This window comes from Coregonus clupeaformis, chromosome 1 (assembly GCF_020615455.1).
Source record: "Coregonus clupeaformis isolate EN_2021a chromosome 1, ASM2061545v1, whole genome shotgun sequence".
In the NCBI taxonomy this organism is placed as follows: domain Eukaryota; kingdom Metazoa; phylum Chordata; class Actinopteri; order Salmoniformes; family Salmonidae; genus Coregonus; species Coregonus clupeaformis.
The window spans coordinates 5,938,191-5,961,856 of record NC_059192.1 but is presented as its reverse complement, the minus strand read 5'-3'; the positions used below and the strand labels follow the sequence as shown (position 1 = coordinate 5,961,856).

The following is a 23,666-nucleotide window of genomic DNA, read 5'->3' as shown; positions in this document are numbered from 1 at the left end:
AGTGTTTAACATGATTTTTGAATGACTACCTCATCTCTGTAACCCACACATACAATTATCTGCAAGGTCCCTCAGTTGAGCAGTGCATTTCAAACACAGATTCAACCACAAAGACCGGGGAGGTTTTCCAATGCATCGCAAAGAAGAGCACCTATTGATATATTGGTAAAAATGTAAAAAGCAGACATTTAACATCCCTTTGAGCATGGTGAAGTTATTAATCACATTTTCGATGGTGTATCAATACACCCAGTCACTACAAAGACACAGGTGTCCTTCCTAACTCAGTTGCCAGAGAGGAAGGAAACTGCTCTGGGATTTCACCATGAGGCCAATGGTGACCTTAAAACAGTTAGTTTAATGGCTGTGAAAGGAGATAACTGAGGATGGATCAACAGCATTGTAGTTACTCCACAATATTAACCTAATTGACAGAGTGAAAAGAAGGAAGCCTGTAAAGAATAAAAATATTCCAAAACATGCATCCTGTTTGCAACAAGGCACTAAAGTAATACTGCAAAAAAATGTAGCAAAGCAATTAACATTTGGTCTTGAATACAAAGTATTACGTTTGGGGCAAATCCAAAACAACACATCACTGAGTACCGCTCAGCATCCTGCTATGTGTATGGTTCTAATCGTTAAGGACTGGGGAGTTTTTCAGGATAAAAAAATAAAAAGAATGGAGCTGAGCAAAGGCAAAATCCTAGAGGAAAACCTGGTTCAGTCTGCTTTCCACCAGACACTGGGAGATTAATTCACCTTTCAACAGGGCAATAACCTAAAACACAAGGCCAAATCTACACTGGAGTTGCTTACAAAGAAGACAGTGAATGTTCCTGAGTGGCCGAGTTATAGTTTTGACTTAAATCTACTTGAAAATCTATGGCAAGACTTGACAATGGTTGTCTAGGAATGATTAACAACCAATTTGACAGAGCTTGAAAAGCGTAATAGACAAATGTTGCACAATCCAGGTGTGGAAAGCTCTTAGAGACATACCCAGAAAGACTCACAGCTGTAATCACTGCCAAAGGTGCTTCTACAAAGTATTGACTCAGGGGTGTGAATACCGTATTTCATTTTCAATACATTTGCCAACATTTTTTAAAACATGTTTTCACTTTGTCATTATAGGGTATATTGTGTGTAGCTGTGTGTAGCTGGGTGAGGGGGAAAATATATTTAATCAATTTTGAATTTAGGCTGCAACACACCAAAATGTGGAATAAGTCAAGGGGTATGAATATTTTCTAAAGGCACTCTCTGTCTGTCTCTCTCTCTCTCTCTCTCTCCCTCTCTCCCTCTCTCCCTCTCTCCCTCTCTCCCTCTCTCCCTCTCTCTCTCTCTCTCTCTCTCTCTCTCTCTCTCTCTCTCTCTCTCTCTCTCTCTTTTTTGGTTTGTAAACGGTGTTGCAGTGCACGACGGAATCATTCCAATAGAGAGGAAGTGTCTCTGTGTCATTCTATTGAAGTATATCAAAGCTGGCATCAGCTCAACAGTGTTTCCACAGAGGAAAACATGTCTCTCTTAGTGTTACGTCCTCAGTAGAAAAGGCAAATTAGGGATTTTCACATAAAATTCACGTTCACACACATCCATGCACACACACATACACACGAAAAACCACAGCTTCAGCAAACCAATGTAATACCGTAAAACAAATAAACCCTTAAACATAGTTACTAGATACTTAATAAACAAAAACAGTGATATCGAAGCGTTGTCAGCGCCAGCAGCACCCTGAACAGTAAGAGCACATGACTGAGCCAAGCGGCAGTGGAGGTGGAATATATTTTCTCTGGTAGGGATACTGTCCTTGTTTGGAAAGGACTGTGTGTGTGTGTTTGTATGTGTTTGCGTTTGTATATGTGTATTTGCGTGTGCCTTGATCAGTCCCCCCTAGTCCTCTCTCAGAAGTAATCTTCTCTTATCGGATCTGGCAGATCATTCAGGTCCAGGAAGACTGACGCGTTGGACAGCTTCCTGCCGTTACTGGAGAGATCCAGCAGTTCCTCTGCCGTGCAGCCTGGGTTGGGCACTGAGCTGATGTACATGTCCCACACTTGCTCCACATGACCCCCATGTCCGACGTGTCCCATCCCAACCCCTGGTCCAGAGTCCAGCTCAAGAAGATTCTGCTTGATCTTCAGGTTCTTCTGGACGTTCCTGCGCTTGTGTTTGAACTCCAGGATGGTCTTGGTGTAGCGGTTGATGATGGTGACAGAGGAGGCCATGCAGGCTGTGAACGAGCTCCACGCCAGGCTAGAAAAGAAGAAGGAAGGAAATGGTAGACACAGAGTGAATGAAGGAAATGGTGGACACAGAGTGAATGAAGGAAATGGTAGACACAGAGTGAATGAAGGAAATGGTAGACAGAGTGAATTAAGAAAATGCCTAACAAATTCTGAAAATAATCTATGAGAAGTATGGTCTTCCAACCTGAGGTGACCAGAAGTCCCCACAAGAATATTAAACAAACATACATTTGACCAACTGGGGACATTTTGTTAGTCCCCACAAGGTAAAATGCTATTTCTAGGGGGTTTAGGGTTAAGGTTAGAATAAGTGTTTAGGGTTAGGGGCTAGGGTTAGGTTTAGGGTTAGGGTTAAGGTTAAGGTTAAGGTTAAGGTTAGGGTTAGGGTTAGGGTAAGGGTAAGGGTTAGAGTTAGGGTTAGGGTTAGGGGTTAGGGAAAATAGGATTTTGAATGGGACTGAATTTTGTGTCCCCACAAGGTTAGTTGTACAAGACTGTGTGTGTGTGTGTGTGTGTGTGTGTGTGTGTGTGTGTGTGTGTGTGTGTGTGTGTGTGTGTGTGTGTGCTCTTACATGTATGACCAGCTGTAGTCCCATGACTGAGGCTTCCAGTCCTCTGGCCCCAGGCTGACTGTCAGCTGAAAGGCTGTGGTGAACATCATGTGGGCCACCATGCCGAGGAGACCTGGAAAGTCAAGAGAAGTTAAACTAGTCTAGTACTGTAAAATAGAGCATTATAGACAAGTGTGTGAAGTTCCATTTTCCACCACAGGGTGACAGTGTTGAGCTATAATGGCATGATAGATCATGTAGTCCTTGAGCGCTACAGGGTGTGCAGCCATTTCTTCATTCTCCCCCCTCTCTGACAATCATCCCAGTAAGGAAAATGACATTGAAAATACGTATTTTAGACGTATTTTTCAGACATTGAAATCAAGTGCATTTTAGGTGCTGAATGAAAGGTGAAAATAAGTATTTTCCAGATGTCGAAAATACCTATGAAAAACAAACACTTGCAAAGCACACTGGGTATTATTCTATTGTGCTCCGCCCCCCGAACAAGTAGAAATTTGGTCGGTGCCGAACAGATCCAGATCTGAACTAATCATAGATGTCTAGGGCAGGGCTCTCCAACCCTGTTCCTGGAGAGCTACCATCCTGTAGGTTCTCTCTCCAACCCTGTTCCTGGAGAGCTACCGTCCTGTAGGTTCTCTTTCCAACCCTGTTCCTGGAGAGCTACCGTCCTGTAGGTTCTCTCTCCAACCCTGTTCCTGGAGAGCTACCGTCCTGTAGGTTCTCTCTCCAACCCTGTTCCAGGAGAGCTACCCTCCTGTAGGTTCTCTCTCCAGCCCTGTTCCAGGAGAGCTACCATCCTGTAGGTTCTCTCTCCAGCCCTGTTCCAGGAGAGCTACCATCCTGTAGGTTCTCTCTCCAACCACAGTACAGTAGAGTAGAGTACAGTAGAGTACAGTATAGCACAGTAGAGCACAGTACAGTACAGTATGGTATGGTACAGGACAGTAATGTTTTATTCAGTAGAGTACAGTGTAGTTTAGTTCAGTAGAGTAGAGTACAGTAGAGTACAGTATAGCACAGTAGAGCACAGTACAGTACAGTTTAATTCAGTACATTACAGTACAGTAGAGTAGAGTACAGTACAGTTTAGTTCAGTAGAGTCGAGTACATTAGAGTAAAGTAGGGTACAATACAGTATACTATATTTTACTTTTCTTTACGCTACTGTATTGTGCTGTACTCTACTTTACTGTATTGTACTCTACTCTACTGTATTGTACTGTACTGTACTGTACTTTTCTGTACTGTACTGTATTGTAATGTACTCCACTCTACTGTATTGTACTCTACTCTACTGTATTATATTGTAATGTACTTTTCTTTACTGTACTGTGTACTGTAATGTACGGTACTGGACTGTCCTGTGCTGGCAAAACTTGTGAAACATATACTGAACAAATATATAAACGCAACATGCGACAATTTACAGTTACAGTTCATATAAGGAAATCAGTCATTTTAAAAAAATTCATTTGGCCCTAATCTATGGATTTCACATGACTGGGCAGGGGCACAGCCATGGGTGGGTCTGGGAGGGCATAGGCCCACCCACTTGAGAGCCAGGCCCACCCACTGGGCAGCCAGGCCCAGCCAATCAGAAAGATTTGTTTCCCACAAAAGGGCTTTATTACAGAAATAAATACTCCTGAGTTTCATCTACTGTCCGGGTGGCTGGTCTCAGATGATCCCGCAGGTGAAGAAGCCGGATGTGGAGGTCCTGGGCTGGCGTTGTCTGCGGTTGTGAGGCCGGTTGGACGTTCTGCCAAATTCTCTAAAATGACGTTGGAGTTGGCTTATGGTAGAGAAATGAACCTTCAATTATCTGGCAACAGCTCTGGTGGACATTCTTGCAGTCAGCATGCCAATTGCACACTCCTTCAAAACTTGAGACATCTGTGGCATTGTGTTGTGTGACAAAACTGCACATTTTAAAGTGGCCTTTGATTGTCCCCAGCACAAGGTGCACCTGTGTAATGATCATGCTGTTTAATCAGCTTCTTGATATGCCGCACCTGTCAGGTGGATGGATTATCTTGGCAAAGGAGAAATGCTCACTAACAAGGATGTAAATACATTTGTGCCCAAAACTGGAGAGAAATAAGCTTTTTGTGCATCTGGAACAATTCTGGAATCTTTTATTTCAGCTCATGAAATCTCTCTCTCTCTTTCTCCCACATAACTCTCTCTCTCTCTCTCTCTCTCTCCCACATCTCTCTCTCCCACATCTCTCTCTCTCTCCCACTCTCTCTCTCTCCCACATCTCTCTCTCCCACATCTCTCTCTCCCACATCTCTCTCTCCCACATCTCTCTCTCCCACATCTCTCTCTCTCTCTCTCTCTCTCTCTCTCTCTCTCTCTCTCTCTCTCTCTCTCTCTCTCTCTCTCTCTCTCTCTCTCTCTCCCTCTCTATTTCCGGCTGGGCTAGTAACATGTAAGACCCTGACAGCCGAAGTGAGGGATCTCCTCAGACTTTCATCACTCCGCAAAGAAGTGAGGGAACAGAAAAAACAGGAGGAATAAAAAACAGACTCCAATCCGATTAGTGTGTAAACCCCCCAAATCTCAGACTGAACAATAGCAGATCTGATAACAGCAGGAGAACGCATTAGCTCTCAGCATCCCACCTCCTCCCATTCACTCTCGTGTTTATTCTCAGCATATTTCTACATGTTAATCCAACATGTGAGCCATCCTCTTTACAAACTACAGGAGCTTCAGTCCAAATCCACTCACTTAGCATTAAGCACCTTATATGGTGTACACAGCTTTCCTTGACAGAGTCAGCACTGGAATGCTGCTGATGTTGGTCATATGATTGGTGATACGTTTTCCTACAGATTTAATGATATGCTTTTCAGTGGCAGTGTTTGATTGGAGTTAATTCCACATCAAGAATTTTGGATTTAGGACATTAGATTATTCTGCCCCCTATGGCATTACACTAAGGTAAGGAATGAGATAATACTGCACCCTATGGCATTACACTAAGGTAAGGAATGAGATAATTCTGCACCCTATGGCATTACACTAAGGTAAGGAATGAGATAATTCTGCACCCTATGGCATTACACTAAGGTAAGGAATGAGATAATACTGCACCCTATGGCATTACACTAAGGTAAGGAATGAGATAATACTGCACCCTATGGCATTACACTAAGGTAAGGAATGCAGAGGGAAGGTGCAACACTCACCATAGAGGAGAGACATTGTGCCTTCTCCGTCAATCACATTAAGAACTTCCTTCAGGTGGCACCTCTACTTGCACACCACTTTAACCTTCCGGTCTAAACTTAGCCAGGCTTATTTCCCAGAGTGGTGGGTGAGCCAAGCTGAAGCTGTTCTCTTCTTGGTAATGGTAAAGCATGAAATGAATCACCCATATGGGCTGCTTGTGCTAAAAGTCTATTTTCACTCTTTCTCTCTCTCTCCCGTCTCTTTCTCCATACCCCCACTCTCTCTCTCCCTTCATACAGTGAGGGAAAAAAGTATTAAAGGGAGTGCTCCTAATCTCAGCTTGTTACCTGTATAAAAGACACCTGTCCACAGAAGCAATCAATCAATCAGATTCCAAACTCTCCACCAGGGCCAAGACCAAAGAGCTCTCCAAGGATGTCAGGGACAAGATTGTAGACCTACACAAGGCTGGAATGGGCTACAAGACCATCGCCAAGCAGCTTGGTGAGAAGGTGACAACAGTTGGTGCGATTATTCGCAAATGGAAGAAACACAAAATAACTGTCAATCTCCCTCGGCCTGAGGCTCCATGGAAGATCTCACCTCGTGGAGTTGCAATGGTCATGAGAACGGTGAGGAATCAGCCCAGAACTACATGGGAGGATCTTGTCAATGATCTCAAGGCAGCTGGGACCATAGTCACCAAGAAAACAATTGGTAACACACTACGCCGTGAAGGACTGAAATCCTGCAGCGCCCGCAAGGTCCCCCTGCTCAAGAAAGTCTGAAGTTTGCCAATGAACATCTGAATGATTCAGAGGAGAACAGGGTGAAAGTGTTGTGGTCAGATGAGACCAAAATTGAGCTCTTTGGCATCAACTCAACTCGCCGTGTTTGGAGGAGGAGGAATGCTGCCTATGACCCCAAGAACACCATCCCCACCGTCAAACATGGAGGTGGAAACATTATGCTTTGGGGGTGTTTTTCTGCTAAGGGGACAGGACATCTTCACCGCATCAAAGGGACGATGGACGGGGCCGTGTACCATCAAATCTTGGGTGAGAACCTCCTTCCCTCAGCCAGGGCATTGAAAATGGGTCGTGGATGGGTATTCCAGCACGACAATGACCCAAAACACACGGCCAAGGCAACAAAGGAGTGGCTCAAGAAGAAGCACATTAAGGTCCTGGAGTGGCCTAGCCAGTCTCCAGACCTTAATCCCATAGAAGATCTGTGGAGGGAGCTGAAGGTTCGAGTTGCCAAAAGTCAGCCTCGAAACCTTAATGACTTGGAGAAGATCTGCAAAGAGGAGTGGGACAAAATCCCTCCTGAGATGTGTGCAAACCTGGTGGCCAACTACAAGAAACGTCTGACCTCTGTGATTGCCAACAAGGGTTTTGCCACCAAGTACTAAGTAATGTTTTGCAGAGGGGTCAAATACTTATTTCCCATATTAAAATGCAAATCAATTTATAAAAATTTTTACATGCGTTTTTCTAGATTTTTGTTGTTGTTATTCTGTCTCTCACTGTTCAAATAAACCTACCATTAAAATTATAGACTGATCATGTCTTTGTCAGTGGGCAAACGTACAAAATCAGCAGGGGATCAAATACTTTTTTCCCTCACTGTAACTCCTGTGAGATGAGACTGTAGTTAGGACAGGATAACTCCTGTGAGATGAGACTGTACTTAGGACAGGATAACTCCTTGAGATGACTCTGTAGGAAGGACAGGATAACTCCTGTGAAATGAGACTGTAGGCAGGACAGGACAACTCCCCTGATATGAGACTATGTTCATTTGAGAACAGTTTAAAAGTGTGTTTTTACAGTTAAATCAGTGGTTGACTTGAGGGGATTTGGTCATCCATTCCATTTGGTCATCCATTTCATTTTCTGCCATTTCATTGTTTACTCTTGTTATTTTCTGCGAACCAAATTGTACCTAGTCATGCTGATGACCCCCATTTCAGCCAACATTGCAGATGAAAATATCCCTGTTATGTCTCACAGTTCAGTTTGATGGTACATTTTGTGGATTTCTGAGGGAACTGTTAATTCCATCATCAAGGAAAAACATTGAAAGACCAACATCAGACGAGTGCCAAACGACCGTAAGTGACCTGGACGCAAGACTGCCAAGAGGTTTGGATGACAGATAGCATAGCCAACATTTACATTTACATTTATGTCATTTAGCAGACGCTCTTATCCAGAGCGACTTACAGTTACATTATTCTTTTTCTTTTTTTTTTTCTTTTTTTTTCATACTGGCCCCCCGTGGGAATCGAACCCACAACCCTGGCGTTGCAAACGCTATGCTCTACCAACTGAGCTACCTCCCTGCCGGCCATTCCCTCCCCTACCCTGGATGATGCTGGGCCAATTGTGCGCCGCCCCATTGTCTCCCGGTTGCGGCCAGCTGCGACAGAGCCTGGATTCGAACCAGGATCTCTAGTGGCACAGCTAGCACTGCGATGCAGTGCCTTAGACCACTGCGCCACTCGGGAGACGAGTGGCGCACAACATCCCCTCAGACATTAGTGTCTGCTTTCCCGGATCCAGAATAAGTCTAGTCCTGGATGGACGAGCATTTGAGCATAGTCCAGGAGATAGCAAACCAGCCCAGAGGGTTCAGAGTCTAGACCATCACGTAGCCAACAGAACATCTAGACCATCACGTAGCCAACAGAACATCTAGAACATCACGTAGCCAACAGAACACCTACACCATCACATAGCCAACAGAAAACCTAGACCATTATGTAGCCAAAAGAACATCTAGACCATCACGTAGTCAACAGAACATCTAGACCATCACGTAGCCAACAGAACATCTAGACAATCACTTAGCCAACAGAACATATAGACCATCATGTAGCCAACAGAACATCTAGACAATCACGTAGCCAACAGAACACCTAGACCATCACATAGCCAACAGAATATCTAGAGCATCACTTAGCCAACAGAACACCTAGACCATCACATAGCCAACAGAACATATACACCATCACGTAGCAAACAGATAATCTAGACCATCACATAGCCAACTTAACATCTAGACCATCACTTAGCCAACAGAACATCTAGAACATCACGTAGCCAACACAACATCTAGACCATCACGTAGCCAACAGAACATCTAGAACATTAAGTAGCCAACAGAACAGCTATACCATCACGTAGCCAACAAAACATCTAACCATCACGTAGCCAACAGAACATCTAGACCATCACTTAGCCAACAGTACACCTAGACCATCATGTAGCCAACAGAACATCTAGACCATCACGTAGCCAACAGAACATCTAGACCATAACGTAGCCAACAGAACATCTAGACCATCACTTAGACAACAGAATATCTAGACCTCACGTAGCCAACAGAACATCTAGACCATCATGTAGCCAACATAATATATAGACCAACACGTAGCCAACAGAACATCTAGACCATCACGTAGCCAACAGAACATCTAGACCATCACGTTGCCAAAATAACATCTAGACCATCACGTAGCCAACAGAACATCTAGACCATCACGTAGCCAACAGAACAGCTAGACCATCACTTAGCCAACAGAACATCAGACCATCACGTAGCCAACAGAACATCAGACCATCACGTAGCCAAAAGAACATCTAGACCATCACGTAGCCAACATGATATCTAGACCGACACGTAGCTAACAGAACATCTAGACCATCACATAGCCAACAGAACATCTAGACCATCACATAGCCAAAATAACATCTAGACCATCACTTAGCCAACAGAACATCTAGACCACCACTTATCCAAAATAACATCTAGACCATCACGTAGCCAACAGAACATCTAGACCATCACGTAGCCAACAGAACACCTAGACCATCACTTTGCCAAAATAACATCTAGACCATCAATTAGCCAACAGAACATCTAGAACATTACGTAGCCAACAGAACAGCTAGACCATCACGTAGCCAACAAAACATCTAGACCATCACGTTGACAACAGAACATCTAGACCATCACTTAGCCAACAGTACACCTAGACCATCATGTAGCCAACAGAACATCTAGACCATCACGTAGCCAACAGAACATCTAGACCATAACGTAGCCAACAGAACATCTAGACCATCACTTAGACAACAGAATATCTAGACCTCACGTAGCCAACAGAACATCTAGACCATCATGTAGCCAACATAATATATAAACCAACACGTAGCCAACAGAACATCTAGACCATCACGTAGCCAACAGAACACCTAGACCATCACTTTGCCAAAATAACATCTAGACCATCACTTAGCCAACAGAATATCTAGACCATCACGTAGCCAACAGAACAGCTAGACCATCACTTAGCCAACAGAACATCAGATCATCACGTAACCAACAGAAAATCAGACCATCACGTAGCCAAAAGAACATCTAGACCATCACGTAGCCAACATGATATCTAGACCGACACGTAGCTAACAGAACATCTAGACCATCACATAGCCAACAGAACATCTAGACCATCACATAGCCAAAATAACATCTAGACCATCACTTAGCCAACAGAATATCTAGACCACCACTTATCCAAAATAACATCTAGACCATCACGTAGCCAACAGAACATCTAGACCATCACGTAGCCAACAGAACACCTAGACCATCACTTTGCCAAAATAACATCTAGACCATCAATTAGCCAACAGAATATCTAGACCATCACGTAGCCAACAGAACATCTAGACCATCACTTAGCCAACAGAACATCTAGACCATCACGTTGACAACAGAACATCTAGACCATCACGTAGCCAACAGAACATCTAGACCATCACATAGTCAACAGAACATCTAGACCATCAGTTAGCCAACAGAACATCTAGACCATCATGTAGCCAACAGAACATCTAGACCATCACGTAGTCAACAGAACATCTAGACCACCATGTAGCCAACAGAACATCTAGACCATCACGTAGCCAACAGAACATCTAGACCATCACGTAGCCAACAGAACATCTAGACCATCATGTAGCCAACAGAACATCTAGACCATCACGTAGCCAACAGAACATATAGAACATCATGTAGCCAACAGAACATCTAGACCATCACGTAGCCAACAGAACACCTAGACCATCACGTAGCCAACAGAATATCTATAGCATCACTTAGCCAACAGAACACCTAGACCATCACATAGCCAACAGAACATATACACCATCAAGTAGCAAACAGATCATCTAGACCATCACATAGCCAACTGAACATCTAGACCATCACTTATTCAACAGAACATCTAGACCATCACGTAGCCAACAGAACATCTAGACCATCACTTAGCCAACAGAATATCTAGACATTCACTTAGCCAACACAACATCTAGACCATCACGTAGCCAACAGAACATCTAGAACATCACGTAGCCAACAGAACAGCTATAGCATCACGTAGCCAACAAAACATCTAACCATCACGTAGCCAACAGAACATCTAAAGCATCACTTAGCCAACAGAACACCTAGACCATCATCTAGCCAACAGAACATCTAGACCATCACGTAGCCAACAGAACATCTAGACCATCACGTAGCCAACAGAACATCTAGACCATCACTTAGCCAACAGAACATCTACACCATCACGTAGCCAACAGAATATATAAACCATCAAGTAGCCAACAGAACATCTAGACCATCACGTAACCAACAGAACATCAGACCATCACGTAACCAACAGAACATCAGACCATCACGTAGCCAAAAGAACATCTAGACCATCACATAGCCAACATGATATCTAGACCGACACGTAGCTAACAGAACATCTAGACCATCACGTAGCCAACAGAACATCTAGAACATCACATAGCCAAAATAACATCTAGACCATCACTTAGCCAACAGAATATCTAGACCACCACTTAGCCAAAATAACATCTAGACCATCACGTAGCCCACAGAACATCTAGACCATCACGTAGCCAACAGAACACCTAGACCATCACTTTGCCAAAATAACATCTAGACCATCACTTAGCCAACAGAATATCTAGACCATCACGTAGCCAACAGAACATCTAGACAATCACGTAGCCAACAGAACACCTAGACCATCACTTTGCCAAAATAACATCTAGACCATCACTTAGCCAACATAATATCTAGACCATCACGTAGCCAACAGAACATCTAGACCATCACTTAGCCAACAGAACATCTAGACCATCACGTAGCCAACAGAACATCTAGACCATCACGTAGCCAACAGAACATCTAGACCATCACGTAGTCAACAGAACATCTAGACCATCACGTAGCCAACAGAACATCTAGACCATCACTTAGCCAACAGAACATCTAGACCATCACGTAGCCAACAGAACATCTAGACCATCACGTAGTCAACAGAACATCTAGACCATCACGTAGCCAACATAACATCTAGACCGTCATGTAGCCAACAGAACATCTAGACCATCACGTAGCCAACATAACATCTAGACCGTCATGTAGCCAACAGAACATCTAGAGCATCATGTAGCCAACAGAACATCTAGACCATCATGTAGCCAACAGAACATCTAGACCATCACATAGCCAACAGAACACCTAGATCATCACGTAGCCAACAGAACATCTAGAGCATGAATTAGCCAACAGAACACCTTGACCATCAAATAGCCAACAGAACATATACACCATCACGTAGAAAACAGATCATCTAGACCATCACTTAGCACACAGAATATCTAGACATTCACTTAGCCAACACAACATCTAGACCATCACGTAGCCAACAGAACATCTAGACCATCACGTAGCCAACAGAACACCTACACCATCACATAGCCAACAGAAAACCTAGACCATTATGTAGCCAACAGAACATCTAGACCATCACGTAGTCAACAGAACATCTAGACCATCACGTAGCCAACAGAACATCTAGACCATCACGTAGTCAACAGAACATCTAGACCATCACGTAGCCAACAGAACATCTAGACCATCATGTAGCCAACAGAACATCTAGACCATCACGTAGCCAACAGAACATCTAGAGCATCATGCAGCCAACAGAACATCTAGACCATCACGTAGCCAACAGAACATATAGACCATCATGTAGCCAACAGAATATCTAGACCATCACGTAGCCAACAGAACACCTAGACCATCACGTAGCCAACAGAACATCTAGAGCATCACTTAGCCAACAGAACACCTAGACCATCACATAGCCAACAGAACATATACACCATCACGTAGCAAACAGATAATCTAGACCATCACATAGCCAACTTAACATCTAGACCATCACTTAACCAACAGAACATCTAGAACATCACGTAGCCAACAGAACATCTAGACCATCACTTAGCCAACAGAATATCTAGACATTCACTTAGCCAACACAACATCTAGACCATCACGTAGCCAACAGAACATCTAGAACATTAAGTAGCCAACAGAACAGCTATACCATCACGTAGCCAACAAAACATCTAACCATCACGTAGCCAACAGAACATCTAGACCATCACTTAGCCAACAGTACACCTAGACCATCATGTAGCCAACAGAACATCTAGACCATCACGTAGCCAACAGAACATCTAGACCATAACGTAGCCAACAGAACATCTAGACCATCACTTAGACAACAGAATATCTAGACCATCACGTAGCCAACAGAACATCTAGACCATCATGTAGCCAACATAATATATAAACCAACACGTAGCCAACAGAACATCTAGACCATCACATAGCCAACAGAACACCTAGACCATCACTTTGCCAAAATAACATCTAGACCATCACTTAGCCAACAGAATATCTAGACCATCACGTAGCCAACAGAACATCTAGACCATCACTTAGCCAACAGAACATCAGACCATCATGTAACCAACAGAAAATCAGACCATCACGTAGCCAAAAGAACATCTAGACCATCACGTAGCCAACATGACATCTAGACCGACACGTAGCTAACAGAACATCTAGACCATCACATAGCCAACAGAACATCTAGACCATCACATAGCCAAAATAACATCTAGACCATCACTTAGCCAACAGAATATCTAGACCACCACTTATCCAAAATAACATCTAGACCAACACGTAGCCAACAGAACATCTAGACCATCACGTAGCCAACAGAACACCTAGACCATCACGTTGCCAAAATAACATCTAGACCATCAATTAGCCAACAGAATATCTAGACCATCAAGTAGCCAACAGAACATCTAGACCATCACTTAGACAACAGAACATCTAGACCATCACGTTGCCAACAGAACATCTAGACCATCACGTAGCCAACAGAACATCTAGACCATCACGTAGTCAACAGAACATCTAGACCATCAGTTAGCCAACAGAACATCTAGACCATCATGTAGCCAACAGAACATCTAGACCATCACGTAGTCAACAGAACATCTAAACCACCATGTAGCCAACAGAACATCTAGACAATCACGTAGCCAACAGAACATCTAGACCATCACGTAGCCAACAGAACATCTAGACCATCATGTAGCCAACAGAACATCTAGACCATCACGTAGCCAACAGAACATATAGAACATCATGTAGCCAACAGAACATCTAGACCATCACGTAGCCAACAGAACACCTAGACCATCACGTAGCCAACAGAACATCTAGAGCATCACTTAGCCAACAGAACACCTAGACCATCACATAGCCAACAGAACATATACACCATCAAGTAGCAAACAGATCATCTAGACCATCACATAGCCAACTGAACATCTAGACCATCACTTATTCAACAGAACATCTAGACCATCACGTAGCCAACAGAACATCTAGACCATCACTTAGCCAACAGAATATCTAGACATTCACTTAGCCAACACAACATCTAGACCATCACGTAGCCAACAGAACATCTAGAACATCACGTAGCCAACAGAACAGCTATATTATCACGTAGCCAACAAAACATCTAACCATCACGTAGCCAACAGAACATCTAAAGCATCACTTAGCCAACAGAACACCTAGACCATCATGTAGCCAACAGAACATCTAGACCATCACGTAGCCAACAGAACATCTAGACCATCACGTAGCCAACAGAACATCTAGACCATCACTTAGCCAACAGAACATCTAGACCATCACGTAGCCAACAGAAAATCTAGACCATCACGTAGCCAACAAAATATATAAACCATCATGTAGCCAACAGAACATCTAGACCATCACGTAACCAACAGAACATCAGACCATCACGTAACCAACAGAACATCAGACCATCACGTAGCCAAAAGAACATCTAGACCATCACGTAGCCAACATGATATCTAGACCGACACGTAGCTAACAGAACATCTAGACCATCACGTAGCCAACAGAACATCTAGACCATCACATAGCCAAAATAACATCTAGACCATCACTTAGCCAACAGAATATCTAGACCACCACTTAGCCAAAATAACATCTAGACCATCACGTAGCCCACAGAACATCTAGACCATCACGTAGCCAACAGAACACCTAGACCATCACTTTGCCAAAATAACATCTAGACCATCACTTAGTCAACAGAATATCTAGACCATCACATAGCCAACAGAACATCTAGACCATCACGTAGCCAACAGAACACCTAGACCATCACTTTGCCAAAATAACATCTAGACCATCACTTAGCCAACAGAATATCTAGACCATCACGTAGCCAACAGAACATCTAGACCATCACGTAGTCAACAGAACATCTAGACCATCACGTAGCCAACAGAACATCTAGACCATCCCTTAGCCAACAGAACATCTAGACCATCACGTAGCCAACAGAACATCTAGACCATCACGTAGTCAACAGAACATCTAGACAATCACGTAGCCAACAGAACACCTAGACCATCACGTAGCCAACAAAACATCTAGAGCATCAATTAGCCAACAGAACACCTAGACCATCAAATAGCCAACATAACATATACACCATCACGTAGCAAACAGATCATCTAGACCATCACTTAGCACACAGAATATCTAGACATTCACTTAGCCAACACAACATCTAGACCATCATGTAGTCAACAGAACATCTAGACCATCACGTAGCCAACAGAACACCTACACCATCACATAGCCAACAGAAAACCTAGACCATTATGTAGCCAACAGAACATCTAGACCATCACGTAGTCAACAGAACATCTAGACCATCACGTAGCCAACATAACATCTAGACCATCATGTAGCCAACAGAACATCTAGACCATCACGTAGCCAACAGAACATCTAGACCATCACGTAGTCAACAGAACATCTAGACCATCACGTAGCCAACAGAACATCTAGACCATCACGTAGCCAACAGAACATCTAGACCATCACGTAGCCAAAAGAAAATCTAGAGCATCATGTAGCCAACAGAACATCTAGACCATTACGTAGCCAACAGAACATATAGACCATCATGTAGCCAACAGAATATTTAGACCATCACGTAGCCAACAGGACACCTAGACCATCACGTAGCCAACAGAACATCTAGAGCATCACTTAGCCAACAGAACACCTAGACCATCACATAGCCAATAGAACATATAAACCATAACGTAGCAAACAGATCATCTAGACCATCACATAGACAACTGAACATCTAGACCATCACTAAGCCAACAGAACATCTAGACCATCACGCAGCCAACAGAACATCTAGACCATCACTTAGCCAACAGAATATCTAGACATTCACTTAGCCAACACAACATCTAAACCATCACGTAGCCAACAGAACATCTAGAACATCACGTAGCAAACAGAACAGCTATACCATCACGTAGCCAACAAAACATCTAACCATCACGTAGCCAACAGAACATCTAGACCATCACTTAGCCAACAGAACACCTAGACCATCATGTAGCCAACAGAACATCTAGACCATCACGTAGCCAACAGAACATCTAGACCATCACGTAGCCAACAGAACATCTAGACCATCACTTAGACAACAGAATATCTAGACCATCACATAGCCAACAGAAAATCTAGACCATCACGTAGCCAACAGAATATATAAACCAACACGTAGCCAACAGAACATCTAGACCATCACGTAACCAACCGAACATCAGACCATCACGTAACCAACAGAACATCAGACCATCACGTAGCCAACATGATATCTAGACCGACACGTAGCTAACAGAACATCCAGACCATCACGTAGCCAACAGAACATCTAGACCATCACATAGCCAAAATAACATCTAGACCATCACTTAGCCAACAGAACATCTAGACCACCACGTAGCCAACAGAACATCTAGACCATCACTTAGCCAACAGAACACCTAGACCATCACTTTGCCAAAATAACATCTAGACCATCACTTAGCCAACAGAATATCTAGACCATCACGTAGCCAACAGAACATCTAGACCATCATTTAGCCAACAGAACATCTAGACCATCACGTAGCCAACAGAACATCTAGACCGTCACGTAGCCAACAGAACATCTAGACCATCACGTGGTCAAAAGAACATCTAGACCATCACGTAGCCAACAGAACATCTAGACCATCACTTAGCCAACAGAACATCTAGACCATCACGTAGCCAACAGAACATCTAGACCATCACGTAGCCAACAGAACATCTAGACCATCACGTAGCCAACAGAACATCTAGAGCATCATGTAGCCAACAGAACATCTAGACCATCACGTAGCCAACAGAACATATAGACCATCATGTAGCCAACAGAACATCTAGAGCATCACGTAGCCAACAGAACACCTAGACCATCACATAGCCAACAGAACATATACACCATCACGTAGCAAACAGATCATCTAGACCAGGGGTGTCAAAGTCAAATGGACGGAGGGCCAAATAAAAAATTTAGCTACAAGCCGAGGGCCGGACTGTTCGAATGTTCATTGAAAATTTTTTAAATGACGCATATAGTCTAGTGAACCTAATTGAACCTACTGAAAACATATTCCAATATGATCAGATAAATAAAGCAATATTTTCTTATGGCTCTGTCAGTAATCTTTAATTTTCAACAGACACAAAAGACAAATTTCCTTTATATAAAAATCCCCATAACATGAACATTAAATGAAAGAAACCGGTATTCAAGGCACCATCAGTAGCCTATATTTTCTATTTTAGCAAAAGTGGGCTAAATTTACTTCAAAGAAAAAAACAATAATAGCAATTTTCTATCATCCACTCAACTGAAATATTTTTAAAATATAATTGGATTGAAATACAATAAAATAAAGTGCAAAAATCTATTAATCAAAAACAACACTTTGTTTAAGGAGAAGTAACATGCAGTGAAAACAAATATTAAACTTTAACTTTTAAACTTGAACTGAGTAAAAACTCTAAATATGTGATTGCACAGTAATGTTCACTTGTTTGAGGTTGAGGGTGATACTTGGTGGTGTCCCATCTTTTCCACAAGTTCATCAATGTTCGGGGTAAGGCTCTGAGCTGAGGAAATCCTCAGAATTGAGTGGAGGTGTTCAGCAGTAAGTCGACTTCTGTGTGATGTTTTGTTCAGGTTCATCAAAGAAAACAGTTGTTCACACAGGTATGTGCTGCCAAACATAGACAACGTTTGAGCAGCCTGGATGCGCAGCTGGGGCATTGTGTCGGGGAGGAAACGGGCGAACTCCGCAGCACCCACTGCCGCATATTTTGCCCTCAGTGCATCATTGCATTGGAGGTCAATCAACTCCATTTGGAGGTTTGGTGGTGAGCTTTCCACGTTTTTTGAACAGAGCCTGTCGAGATTTGAGGCCTCGTTTTAATTCCTCTGCCTTTTGTAGCCTTTGTTCCATGTCCATATTCTTGTTTTTGTCCGCGTGTTTCGTTTCATAATGTCGTCTCAGATTATACTCTTTCAGTACCGCCACACTTTCTCCACACAGAAGACACACAGGTTTTCCAGCTACCTCCGTGAACATATACTCCGACTCCCACCTTGTTTGAAACCCCCGGTTCTCAGTGTCCACCTTCCGTTTTGCCATTTTTGATGGGTATCTGAAAGTTAATTTTACTGTGATGCTGACGACTGCTGTGCCAATAAATATTGAAATGAAGCAGCCTACTGCTCGGACGCGTCACCGTTGCATTGTGGGAAATGTAGTATTGGTGCGTGTAAAAGATCTGCGGGCTGCCGGCTTGCTGCGGTCTGCGGGCCGGTTCTAATAATAAATCAAGATCATCCCAGGGGCCGTAAAAAACCTTCTCGCGGGCCGGATGTGGCCCGCGGGCCTTGACTCTGACATATGTGATCTAGACCATCACATAGCCAACTGAACATCTAGACCATCACTTACTCAACAGAACATCTAGACCATCACGTAGCCAACAGAACATCTAGACCATCACTTAGCCAACAGAATATCTAGACATTCACTTAGCCAACACAACATCTAGACCATCACGTAGCCAACAGAACATCTAGAACATCACGTAGCCAACAGAACAGCTATAGCATCACGTCGCCAACAAAACATCTAACCATCACGTAGTCAACAGAACATCTAAAATATCACTTAGCCAACAAAACACCTAGACCATCATGTAGCCAAAAGAACATCTAGACCATCACTTAGCCAACAGAACATCTAGACCATCACTTAGCCAACAGAACATCTAGACCATCACGTAGCCAACAGAACATCTAGACCATCACGTAGCCAACAGAACATCTAGACCATCACGTAGTCAACAGAACATCTAGACCATCACGTAGCCAACAGAACATCTAGACCATCACTTAGCCAACAGAACATCTAGACCATCACGTAGCCAACAGAACATCTAGACCATCACGTAGTCAACAGAACATCTAGACCATCACGTAGCCAACATAACATCTAGACCGTCATGTAGCCAACAGAACATCTAGACCATCACGTAGCCAACATAACATCTAGACCGTCATGTAGCCAACAGAACATCTAGAGCATCATGTAGCCAACAGAACATCTAGACCATCATGTAGCCAACAGAACATCTAGACCATCACATAGCCAACAGAACACCTAGATCATCACGTAGCCAACAGAACATCTAGAGCATGAATTAGCCAACAGAACACCTTGACCATCAAATAGCCAACAGAACATATACACCATCACGTAGAAAACAGATCATCTAGACCATCACTTAGCACACAGAATATCTAGACATTCACTTAGCCAACACAACATCTAGACCATCACGTAGCCAACAGAACATCTAGACAATCACGTAGCCAACAGAACACCTACACCATCACATAGCCAACAGAAAACCTAGACCATTATGTAGCCAACAGAACATCTAGACCATCACGTAGTCAACAGAACATCTAGACCATCACGTAGCCAACAGAACATCTAGACCATCACGTAGTCAACAGAACATCTAGACCATCACGTAGACAACAGAACATCTAGACCATCATGTAGCCAACAGAACATCTAGACCATCACGTAGCCAACAGAACATCTAGAGCATCATGCAGCCAACAGAACATCTAGACCATCACGTAGCCAACAGAACATATAGACCATCATGTAGCCAACAGAATATCTAGACCATCACGTAGCCAACAGAACACCTAGACCATCACGTAGCCAACAGAACATCTAGAGCATCACTTAGCCAACAGAACACCTAGACCATCACATAGCCAACAGAACATATACACCATCACGTAGCAAACAGATAATCTAGACCATCACATAGCCAACTTAACATCTAGACCATCACTTAACCAACAGAACATCTAGAACATCACGTAGCCAACAGAACATCTAGACCATCACTTAGCCAACAGAATATCTAGACATTCACTTAGCCAACACAACATCTAGACCATCACGTAGCCAACAGAACATCTAGAACATTAAGTAGCCAACAGAACAGCTATACCATCACGTAGCCAACAAAACATCTAACCATCACGTAGCCAACAGAACATCTAGACCATCACTTAGCCAACAGTACACCTAGACCATCATGTAGCCAACAGAACATCTAGACCATCACGTAGCCAACAGAACATCTAGACCATAACGTAGCCAACAGAACATCTAGACCATCACTTAGACAACAGAATATCTAGACCATCACGTAGCCAACAGAACATCTAGACCATCATGTAGCCAACATAATATATAAACCAACACGTAGCCAACAGAACATCTAGACCATCACATAGCCAACAGAACACCTAGACCATCACTTTGCCAAAATAACATCTAGACCATCACTTAGCCAACAGAATATCTAGACCATCACGTAGCCAACAGAACATCTAGACCATCACTTTGCCAACAGAACATCATACCATCATGTAACCAACAGAAAATCAGACCATCACGTAGCCAAAAGAACATCTAGACCATCACGTAGCCAACATGACATCTAGACCGACACGTAGCTAACAGAACATCTAGACCATCACATAGCCAACAGAACATCTAGACCATCACATAGCCAAAATAACATCTAGACCATCACTTAGCCAACAGAATATCTAGACCACCACTTATCCAAAATAACATCTAGACCAACACGTAGCCAACAGAACATCTAGACCATCACGTAGCCAACAGAACACCTAGACCATCACGTTGCCAAAATAACATCTAGACCATCAATTAGCCAACAGAATATCTAGACCATCACGTAGCCAACAGAACATCTAGACCATCACTTAGACAACAGAACATCTAGACCATCACGTTGCCAACAGAACATCTAGACCATCACGTAGCCAACAGAACATCTAGACCATCACGTAGTCAACAGAACATCTAGACCATCAGTTAGCCAACAGAACATCTAGACCATCATGTAGCCAACAGAACATCTAGACCATCACGTAGTCAACAGAACATCTAGACCACCATGTAGCCAACAGAACATCTAGACAATCACGTAGCCAACAGAACATCTAGACCATCACGTAGCCAACAGAACATCTAGACCATCATGTAGCCAACAGAACATCTAGACCATCACGAGCCAACAGAACATATAGAACATCATGTAGCCAACAGAACATCTAGACCATCACGTAGCCAACAGAACACCTAGACCATCACGTAGCCAACAGAACATCTAGAGCATCACTTAGCCAACAGAACACCTAGACCATCACATAGCCAACAGAACATATACACCATCAAGTAGCAAACAGATCTCTAGACCATCACATAGCCAACTGAACATCTAGACCATCACTTATTCAACAGAACATCTAGACCATCACGTAGCCAACAGAACATCTAGACCATCACTTAGCCAACAGAATATCTAGACATTCACTTAGCCAACACAACATCTAGACCATCACGTAGCCACAGAACATCTAGAACATCACGTAGCCAACAGAACAGCTATATTATCACGTAGCCAACAAAACATCTAGACCATCACGTAGCCAACAGAACATCTAAAGCATCACTTAGCCAACAGAACACCTAGACCATCATGTAGCCAACAGAACATCTAGACCATCACGTAGCCAACAGAACATCTAGACCATCACGTAGCCAACAGAACATCTAGACCATCACTTAGCCAACAGAACATCTAGACCATCACGTAGCCAACAGAAAATCTAGACCATCACGTAGCAACAAAATATATAAACCATCATGTAGCCAACAGAACATCTAGACCATCACGTAACCAACAGAACATCAGACCATCACGTAACCAACAGAACAACAGACCATCAGTTAGCCAAAAGAACATCTAGACCATCACGTAGCCAACATGATATCTAGACCGACACGAGCAACAGAACATCTAGACCATCACGTAGCCAACAGAACATCTAGACCATCACATAGCCAAAATAACATCTAGACCATCACTTAGCCAACAGAATATCTAGACCACCACTTAGCCAAAATAACATCTAGACCATCACGTAGCCCACAGAACATCTAGACCATCACGTAGCCAACAGAACACCTAGACCATCACTTTGCCAAAAATAACATCTAGACCATCACTTAGTCAACAGAATATCTAGACCATCACATAGCCAACAGAACATCTAGACCATCACGTAGCCAACAGAACACCTAGACCATCACTTTGCCAAAATAACATCTAGACCATCATACCACAGAATATCTAGACCATCACGTAGCCAACAGAACATCTAGACCATCACGTAGTCAACAGAACATCTAGACCATCACGTAGCCAACAGAACATCTAGACCATCCCTTAGCCAACAGAACATCTAGACCATCACGTAGCCAACAGAACATCTAGACCATCACGTAGTCAACAGAACATCTAGACAATCACGTAGCCAACAGAACACCTAGACCATCACGTAGCCAACAAAACATCTAGAGCATCAATTAGCCAACAGAACACCTAGACCATCAAATAGCCAACATAACATATACACCATCACGTAGCAAACAGATCATCTAGACCATCACTTAGCACACAGAATATCTAGACATTCACTTAGCCAACACAACATCTAGACCATCATGCTAGTCAACAGAACATCTAGACCATCACGTAGCCAACAGAACACCTACACCATCACATAGCCAACAGAAAACCTAGACCATTATGTAGCCAACAGAACATCTAGACC

The 23,666-nt window shown here is 43.2% G+C and overlaps 1 pseudogene; it reads right to left on the bottom strand.

The window, feature by feature from the left end:
- Window positions 1-1,361: 1,361 nt before the first annotated feature.
- LOC121581803 overlaps window positions 1,362-23,666 on the bottom strand; it is a 42,188-nt pseudogene continuing 19,883 nt past the window's right edge.